Here is a 10,628-nt window from a genome sequence, read left to right as displayed (position 1 = left end):
AAGCCTCCTTCATTAAGAAATAAACAGTACACTACAAAAAAACACGGGATTTAGCGGCGGTTAAAATGCTTTTAGCGGCGGTTACGGCGGTTATAACCGCCGCTAAAAACACCCTTAAAAACTTAGAAGCGACGTTAAACTTGGCGACACAAAATATTTAGCGGCGGTTGTAATATAACCGCCGCTAAATTTAACGGCGGTTAAACTAACCATTTAGCGGCGGCTGCAACCGCCCCTACCGCAATTACTTTTCCTTTTGTTTTCTACATTTTGCGGCGGTTACAACCGCCGCTAATGTGAAAATTGGAAAATTTTAAAAACTCGATTGTTGTTTCAACCACTGCTAATAGTGCATTTTTCAGAAATGATACTTTAAAATCAATCTTTAGTAACCACATATAAGACTACCAAGTTCCAATCTATTTGTCACACAAAAATCATTTAAAATCAATCAACAATCAAAATTATCATGCTCAACATAAAGATAAAAAAATTTCCACAAAAAATCCTAAGGTCATACCAATATTGGCTAAGACTGATATTTTTAATTACTAGTATAAAAATATAGAGAGGCAAAATGGTATCACTATCAAAGTATACCACTGGGGAAGCAAAATGCTATCACTATAAAGAAGCTAAAGAGCTTGTTTGTCTCTCAAAAGGTCAATACCTTATATCTCTGGAAGCTTGCAGCCAGTCAATCAACAATTTTCTACAGCCAATAGAAATGATAAGAAAGTTAGCAAACAAATGTTGATCATGACATACACCAAAGTATAACTTTTATAGCAGTACTAAAAAAGAAACAAGTCAAACCTAATTGAAGTCATCACCACCAAAGTATGTATCACCGGAAGTAGACAACACTTCAAACACTCCATCACCAACCTAAATCACTGCAATGAAGGTAGATATACAAATCAGTCCATAGATGCCTAATAAAACTTGAAACTTGAGCACAACTTATTTTCTTAGAACATGAGCACTTGACATGGTGTAGCTGGCAGCTATTATAATATGTCAGAGACTTAACACTAGCATAATATGTCAGCACAACGCACATTCATTTAGGCATTTTATTAATGAATTTAAAGCACTATTTTTTTTGATTCAAACAGAAGAAAGTTAAAGCATATTTTAGCCCCCTAACACCAAGGAAATAGGGGAAGCACACAAGCAGTGAAGAGATAGATAGTACCGATAGTGTGAAATCATAAAGGTTCAAACTGGTATCCTTCTTGTTTTACCAGTTTGCTAAGTTTATAGACTCTATAATATCACCATTTGGCTGTTCAATGCTTCATTTATCTCATGTGTGATATAGCCATGTTTCTTTTTGAACTATCAAAATATATCCTCATATGTTCTGAATTTTTTTCCAAAGATACATAAATATGAACAAAATAATAGAGAAATTGCAGCAGAAAACACACCAAAATCCAAAATGACAACCACCCAATGGTTATATCAGTTGCGATAGGATGTCAATGACACAGCCTTGAAGAAAACTGCAAATGTAGAAAGCAAGCTTCAATCAAAAGAAATATTGAAAATACAAAATGACACAAGAAAAGGGGCACAAGCTCAAAGAAGATATATTCCCCATATCCAAATGGCCTAGTTTGGTCAAACTTAATCATCAAATGAGCTTTTATAGGATGACCTATAAGATGAACATACAAATGCCACTCATCAGCAGAATTTTTAAATTCATAATTAAGAAAAAGAGAATAACAACTTTAAACATTGATGCTTACCAGAATAACCAACGTCTTTAGAAACCCACCGATCCTCTCTCTAATGCACAAAAGCTCAACCTATATTTGCAAGTTGCAACATTCTAACATTCAATGCTCCTACTACGATAGAAAAAAAAATCATTCAACTATAAAGTACAACCTGGAACTCCTACTAAGTTGTTATCTAATAAAGAATAATGAGATAATCAGACTCAGGGAGTATATTAAAGAACAAGATCTAATTAAGTCAATTGACAAAGACCAAATCTGATACAAGGTAAAACAAAATTCATATAGAGTATGATGGCTTATTACATAGTCAAATTATTATTTAGAGGTGTTTCAAGCTGAACTGTCTCAATTCAAGTGGAAAATCAGTTGTGGGATATATAAGGAATCTGCTTTGGTTTAAAGTAATTAGTTACTATAATAGTGAACATCATGTTCCATTTGCTTAACTTATCAGTTTCCATCTCTATGTAAATTATAGAAACTCACCCAAGTAACCATTCTCAAAAGCATGCAAGTAAAATTAGCAGGACCATGAATAGTTTTATATAGTGCTTCTATTATCTCCAAAATTAGATAAGTAGAAGTAGATTTAAACAAGTGATGCACACATGAATGAATGATCATAAGAGAGCTCGTAGTTATTTTAAGTTCAAACAGAAACTAGTTTCATCATATTCCCAGAATATTCAGAATTAATTATCCATAAAATTCAATAGAAAAGTAATTTAAACCAATCATTTCATGATTATCAAAACGAATAAGTAAAGGGGGAAAATGATTAACCTTCGTTGCTAAGTTCTTCATTGAGAGCACCGAAACACCCCAAGAGTATCAACCATCTCAATAATAATCAATCAACTTTAAATAATAGTTTTATTTCTTCAATATTAACTTCACAGGACTCTCAATCGTAGTATGCTAAAGGATATGGAGCAGAATAGGAAAAACACTATACCAATGTGGGACTTGAATAACATTACTTACCAGATGTTGCTTGGAATTTGGCATTTTCTCATCTCCCCTAAACTTCTTTGCACGAGCTTATATACACTCAGCAACAAAGATCAAAACAACAAAATCAATTTCCACAAACCAATCCCTTGTGCCTTTGTGTGTGAATCATAGTTCAAGTCAGATTATACACAAAAGAGGATAAAATTGCAAACTAACCAGGAGTCAGAAGTTTATGAGAGAAGATCTTTTTCTTGGCAAATCTCCTCTTCCAATCAATGAGCTGAAGGAAAATCCCAACACAGCCACCAGGCTTTTGCACCTTCTTCTCCGTGATAGCCAAATTCTACACCGCAGAGTCACTCATTTCTGCAACACACCCCACCCCCACAACAAAGACACCACTCCCAAAAACCAGAAGTAAAAACCAGCTTCCTCAACAATTGATTTCTATCCACATTGCTAAAAGCAAAAGACCACAACCCACAAAGAAAAATCCAATTTTTCAGTTCTTGAAGTGTCTCTCTCACTACATAGAAACTTTACATTCCCTCACACCAACTGGGAAAAAAAAAAAAACATATTTTTCTTCCACAATTGGTACCCAATTTCACACCACATCACCCTAAAAACTCATTCTTTAGGGAAACCAATGTACAATAATGTCATCCACAAAAGACATGGGAACAACCCTGCAAAGCACCTGTGCTACCCATGACAACACCGAGGTAGAAAGCAACCCTTGATGCTTCTTTCACTTTCACTATGTGTCTCACGCTTTTCCAATTCAATTTTCCACATCTCAAGCTCGCTAGATTCCAATTGCAATTTAAGCTTTTCATGAATTGGAATCAAGAAATAGGGAGAATAAAACAAACCCTAAAAACCTTGAGGGAGAGAATAATGAATTGTGAAAGAAATATAAATAAACACATACCTGAGAACTACACGGAAAGCTCAGGCGAGCACATGTGTGAGGAGGGCTTGAGCGGCGAGCACAGATCCAACGAGAGCTTGAGCAACAACGTCTAGGTTATGTTTGAGAGATTGAGAGGAAAATTGAGGCCAGTGAAGCTGTGCAAATTGATTTGGGTGATGGGGTGCAAATTCGGGGAAGAGAAGTTGAGGGAAATGGGAAGAGATTTTCGAAAATGAGAAGTGAATTGGAGAGCGGTGAATAAACCGTGTTGTGCGTTCTGTGAAACATTTTATAAATAAACTTTAGCGGCGGTTATAACCGCTGCCAGGAAGAAAAAAACCGCCGCTCAGTCACAATCTACAATCCTAGTTAAAAACATTAGCGGCGGCTACCTCAACCGCCGCTAAATCCCGAATTTCTGGTAGTGGTAGGACTAACGTTGCACACGACCTACAACGTCGGGGGCCATCCATGTAATTAAATTAGGTGGGGGACCAAAATCGTGGCATTGGTAAACGTCGGGGATCAAAATTGCAATTAAGCCTTTTTGTAATTGTTATCAACACCCCTCTCATCTAGTTTCACTCCCTCTAGAAGTGCGAAAATATAAAAAATATCCCTTAAAAAAACTTCCCATAACCTTCCAAAACCACCACCCCACATTTCAAATCCATAATCCCTCAACCCCTAAAAAATATCCCTTAAAAAAACTTCCCATAACCTCCCAAAACCACCACCCCACACTTCAAATCCATAATCCCTCAACCCCACCCCACACCCCCCAAACACATTTCACATTTCACTTTCAAATCACTTTGTTTTTCTTCTTCCTCTTCTTCTTTCCATTTCACTTTCAAACCACTGTCCACCACTGTCTCTGCCACCTACTCTTAATGTCGCTGCACCTAGGGCCCTCACCAGCTGCGCAAACCGCCCGGTCTTTTTGGTCGCTCGATTTCACGGTCAGTTTCGCATTTTCTGAAAATCTGGTTTTTATTCGCATTTCATACGCACTTTCAGGTGCGTGAACTACGCACTTTCAAGAGCGTGAGCACATTGAACTAATCTGGACATCTTGTATTTGATACAGATGCCGAGGACAAAGTCCTTGAATATGAGGCGTAAAGTAGGTGATGAGGATCAATCAGGTGGTGTTGCCCCCGCATGTATTCGTCCCACGAGGTTAGTTCGCAAAAGGCGAGAAGAGAAAGCAAACCGTGCTCGTGGGGTGGTGATTAGGGAGTCTCAACCTGAAGAGGTTCCACATGTTGTGCAAGAGCCTAATGATGACGATGATGATGAGACTGAGGAGGAGGAATTCGAGGAAGACAATGATGTTTACTTCAAAGGGGGCCCTTATGACTTGAAGCTCCTGAAAAGTTATAAAAATCATGTTGCCAATAAGATATGGAAGCATTACATGGCCCCAGAGGAGGAACATTGTCGCGAATTGATCAAATTTTACTACCATGGCAGACATCTACAGGATGCACTGGTGTACTTTAGTGATCATATTGAGGAGACAATTTGAAATATCGGTCTTGATTCTCTACTAACATGCAATTATCCCTATGTTGATGATGTCATGTTAACTGCATTTGTAGAGAGATGGCATCCTAAGACGTCATCCTTTCATTTTCCCTTCGGAGAGATGAGTGTTACTCTTGATGACGTCTCATCCTTGCTGCATATCCCTGTCATAGAAGAATTCTTTATGCTTGTTGGTCTCACCCGGGAGGGTGCTGTCGTTGTGTCGGTTGAGCTGCTTGATGTGTCAGAGGAGGAGGCTATGGAGCCTTTGCTCGCTACTCATGGCTCCTGAAGGTTGCAAAGGACAAGGCAAAGGACTTTTCGGTTCAAGCTGCTAGAGCATTCTTGTTGCGGTTGGTGGGATGACTCTATTCTGTGACAAGAGCAACAATAAGCTGGATGTTTCTTACTTGCAGCTGCTCCAAGATCTTTCCAATGTTGGAAATTATGCATGGGGAGCAGCTGCATTAGCTTATCTTTATGATCACTTGAAGGATGCTAGCAGGGGCAGCATTAGCACTTGTGGAGGGTACATGACTCTGTTTCAGGTTTGACACATTTTGATTTCGGAACCTTTGATTTTTCACTTATTTTTATGCATTTTTAACTTAACTAATACAACTTTATGCTGCTTGTATACATGCCTGGATCTTTGAGCACTTTTTGCGGTCCATGTTCAATAGGAAGTCGAACCGCGTGTACAATGAAGATCTGTCGAGTTCTATGAGATAGATACCTCAATGGGAGAATAAGGATCTCCATCAGAAAAGGTGTGATTTGGATGACCTTACTGCGTGCATGGTGAATTGGACACCATACACTAGTCACAGAGCATCTACGGAGTTTGAACAGGCCAGCCTATACACTGGGTTTATCCGTCACTCTAGCATGCTTCGGGCTCATCTGTCGAAGCGAGTTTTGGGCCAATTTGGGTGGATTCAAGATGTTCCTAATCTGCCACACGCGGATGTACCTTGTAAGGTAGTTGATGAGATGTTTGATGATTTTTCTAGCCATTGCATTAAGGGGGTACCCGTCACAAACAACTGAAGGCTACATGTTATGGTACCGGGGGGACTCCCACCCCATAATAGTTCCTCTAGAGACGAGAGACGATGTTGCAGTGAATTTCGGGGTGAGTTAGACCTTTTGTAATTGTTTTGTGTATGCTTGTTTTCTAATTCCTTTGAGACCTTTTGCAGAAAATGATAGAAGCTTGGGAGATCATTTCACAAACAAATCTCATTTGCAATGATAGAAGCCTTGGAGACCATTTGTAGAAAATGTTCTTTAGAGAAAATTGCTCATTAAGGATAGTGCTCAATTGAGCCCATAGGTTGCTCATTAAGGTGTCTTTGCAATGCCTTTTATATATGTTAACTCTTAAACTGGTTGGGAATTTTAAGTTTGAATTCCCAACCACTTAATCTTTAAACTTGTTGGGAATTCCATTCCAAGTTGCAACTCCCAACCTCCAATTTGGAATTCCCAACCAGTTTAAGGATTAACCTATTTCAAAGGCTTTACAAAGAGACTTTTTCTCAACTCAGGCGTGAAAATTAATTTTGAGGGTAGTGGTCCATACATGAGGTTCATTGACGAACAACTCATTAACCCAGATGAAGACGCCCAGGATGGAGATGAAGAAGAGAAAAATGAAGAGGAAGAAGAAAAGGACAAAGAAGAAGGACATGGGGAGAACAACTAGGGGACTTTCTGAACCAACTCTACTGAACTAACTTTAATGTTTTATGATGAAGCTTTCTTATGTTATTCTGCATTTTCTAAACTTTGCTATGTACTTTTGGATTCTCTCAGAATTTCATCCACCCTATCTATATTTCATCAACTTAATCTATTTCGCCCCTTTGTCACTTCCAACATATAAATTCCCCTTCCTAACTTCAAGTATGTGTTAAACTGTAAGAAAAAAATAAGGAAAACCTCATAAATTCGTGACATATATCAAAATTAAGAAGATAAAAACTTAAGTGAAAATCGATAACCTGAAACACACTTACTTCATATCACTTGCAAATTCATTCACGTGAAGTAGATTGTACCATTTGTAAAAATTATATTGTTTAATATCGCCCAACAATATTATCATTTTTCTATCAACTATTCTCTGAATTTATAAGGTTTTAACACTTGAACTTAATCAAGGTTCAACCAAGAAAGTTAATTTCTTAACACTACGCTTGTTTTGATCGATGATTTAACAATGCTTTGCTCGCTTGGAGACTTTGTGCTTGAATTGGGTAAGCTGAAACCAATCAAGCCTGTACTTATGAATTCATGGTCAAACGCTCTAGTTTTAAAAGTTACTTTTTCTCAATTGTCTGTCATCGCCCAATTGATAGACCTAAGTTGGAAAAATGAAAAACATGCTTGTTCAAGCAATATTTTAAAACGTTATGCCTCGCTAAAAACTCTCCCGCCCAGGTAGAGAAAATAGTACACAATGCTAAGTTTTGTAACATAAAACATAGTCTTTAAACTGGGCGGTCGTGCTGATTCCAGTTCCACGTCATAGGTAGCCCATATCCACGGTCTTCATATGTTGTGAGCAGTTTTTGTAATAAGAGCGATTATTGTGCTTGAAATTTCGTCCACCTCCATGTGTAACAACTGCCCACGTGATTGTGTGTCAATTATTGACCATCCCCTTAAATCCAACTATTGTTGCTGTCCTGTAACCACCGTGTTTGGGCGGTTTTTCTTGATTTGATCGCTCTGCTCTTGTTGGATGAATTCTTGAACCCTACTTTGCAACTCCACCATTGTCGTTACTGGTTTTCTACTCAAATCACTGTTCAAATGTCCAGCCCTTAATCCATTCTCAAAGGCTGCAATACAAACCTCTGGCATCTTGTCCTCCATATGCACTGTCAACTGATTGAAACGCCCCATATAAGCCTGTAAAGTTTCATTCTCCTTCTGCTGAACATTGAACAAAGTCGCGGGTGTGAATTTTTGTACACGAGTTGAAGAAACCTGAGAAAAAAACCTGGTTGACAACTCAGTGAAATTAACAATTGAACGTGGTGGTTGAGTTTTAAACCAAGTCATAGCGGATTTCATGAAAGTAGATGGTAGCATCTTGCATTTCAAAGCATCAGACGCACCTATGATAACCATTTTAGTGTTGAAGTACACTAAATGATCTTTAGGATTAGTATCTCCGTAGTATGATTCCAAAACTAAAGTCTTCAAATTGTCTGGAACAACTTTTGCAATTTTTTCAGTGAATGGTTGAAAATCCACCATCGTCTCTTCCATTTTTCGTTCCCGTCTTGCTGATCTCGAACTTGACTGAGTTCAGCCATATGTGTTTGTAACTGCTGATTGTGAGCACGAAGATCATTTAGATCCACCCTAATCTGTTGCAAAACGTCGGGAGAAGTATTGTTCAAAGTAACATTTCTCCTCTCACCATCCGCTCCAGATCGAGTAACCATTGTGAAACCTTGAAGCCTAGGAGCAATTTTCTCGGGCCCCACAATGGGCGCCAATGTTCCGGTATATAACCAAGTCTAAGAGTCTTAGAGAGAAAGAGAAAGAAAACCAAGAGAAAATTCAAAGTGAGTAAAAAGTGAGATCCCCGCGCGCTTGGGCAGGTGTCTTATATTTATATCTTGGTTTTAACTTGCTTGGAGTCATGGGTCGCCGAGCCCACTTATCTAAATACATATTTTTATAAGTTCTCCACGCTTATACAATTAATGCGCCCTATAAGCTTACACACTGATATTAGTACAACTATCTTATTATCTCTACTTGAAATCTATCTATACTATATATAAAGGGAGAGTTTTTTCAACCTTGGGGGCAAACCAGTCATTCAACAAATATATCCAAAAGGTATGAAAGTTGGGCAGGGGTATTTTTGTGAAAAAGCAATTTATTTTAGCTGGATTGAATCTCAGCCGTTGATTCACAAGATTTGGCTTTTAAATTGCATCAGTTTCACTTTTCCCATTCCAATCTTGCTGTCGTTTATCCTCCCAAATTACTTTCAATCTTACGTTATTCTTTCCCAGTCATAATAATAATGTTACTCCCTTAAATTCACCGTTCAGCCTTTTACGTTCTCTGCTCCGTTCCTTCCTTCGCGCTGGGATCTTCCACCCTCTGAGAATAGTTTATTCTTCTCCGCGATTCATCTTCATTAGGTAAGGCTATGTTTGGATTGATGGAACATAACGGAGTGGAACGGAACGGAATATAATGGAATGGAATGGAGCGGAATGGAATGGAATAAAAATTACATTCCATTGTTTGGGTATTTTACGATGGAGCGGAACAAATTTACCACTCTATTGTTTGAATAATAAACGGAGCGGAATGATTAGTAACTTTTTTATTCCTAGATTACCCTTTTGATTTTTTTAATTCTTATGATCTCTCAAATATAGTTCTCAATTTATACACCCCACTTCATCTTCTTCATTTTTTCTCTTATATTTTTTTTATTTCTTTTAATTTAGTCAGCGTTGTAGTACAATTGAAACACATGAACATAACCATTGACAAACAAGAATGAGAAATATATTTTCCAAAAAAAATGAGAAAGAAGAACAATTGAATAATAAGTTTCAATCAACAATGGAACACACTTAAAAAATAGAGTTGCAAAGAACAAAATAATTGAAAAAGAACGAAAAAGGGAAGAAAAAAGCATTCAAGCACGAGAATAATGGAATAAATACGCACAGTAATTGAAAAACAATGTAAAAGAACACACATAAAGGTTGGAAGGGAGAAGATTCACAGCGGTTGAGTCAAGGAAGGAGGGAGAAGTTACCAAGGGTAAAATAATATTTTTATGATTAATTATATGGTCAGTTTTTCTTTCCATTCCTTTCCACCCAATTTTGGGGGGAGCAAATTTGAAGGAAAGCAATGGAGCATGATGGACCTTGAACCATTACTTACCACTCCCTTCCATCATATTTTAAATAAAACAAACAATGGATCATTTTCTCCATCCCCTCCCCTCCACTCCACTCCTTCCCCCTCCCCCAATCCAAACAGACCCTAAGATTGTGTTTGGATGGGGGAATATTTGAGGGGAATGTAATTTTAGAGGGTATTTCAAATCCCTTCAATTAAAATACCTTGTTTGGATATCTAATGTGGATATTTCTCAAATTACTAGTAATTAAATGAGGTATTTTACTCAATAGGATTTAAGGTAATTGAAATCACCTCAAAATAGGAGGAATTTCAAATTCTTCATCTCTCCCTTAACCCTATATAAATTCAGTAAAAAAAATTAATCTCGGCTAACCCTAAAATCGGCCATAAACTCGAAAGTCAACCAAAAACTCAAAAATCGACCCAAAATCCTAAAAATTGGCCCGACACTCAAAAATCGGCCGAAAACAGAAAGATGGTCCAAAACCCTAAAAATCGATCCGACTCTCAAAAATCGGCTGAAAACTCGAAAGTCAGCACAAAACCCTAAAAATTTG

The 10,628-nt window shown here is 37.7% G+C and overlaps 1 long non-coding RNA gene across 1 annotated transcript; it reads right to left on the bottom strand.

The window, feature by feature from the left end:
* Positions 1–645: 645 nt before the first annotated feature.
* LOC130738449 (uncharacterized) lies at positions 646–3,859 on the bottom strand. Its single transcript, XR_009019405.1, has 6 exons — positions 2,922–3,859; positions 2,736–2,791; positions 1,758–1,817; positions 1,434–1,663; positions 817–896; positions 646–712 (listed from the first exon to the last, which is right to left on the bottom strand). It is a non-coding gene; the product is annotated as an uncharacterized LOC130738449 (long non-coding RNA).
* Positions 3,860–10,628: the final 6,769 nt, after the last annotated feature.

This window comes from Lotus japonicus, chromosome 2 (genome assembly GCF_012489685.1).
Source record: "Lotus japonicus ecotype B-129 chromosome 2, LjGifu_v1.2".
Taxonomy (NCBI): Eukaryota; Viridiplantae; Streptophyta; class Magnoliopsida; order Fabales; family Fabaceae; genus Lotus; species Lotus japonicus.
The sequence above is the reverse complement of the archived record's forward strand: the minus strand, read 5'-3'. Positions and strand labels throughout refer to the sequence as shown.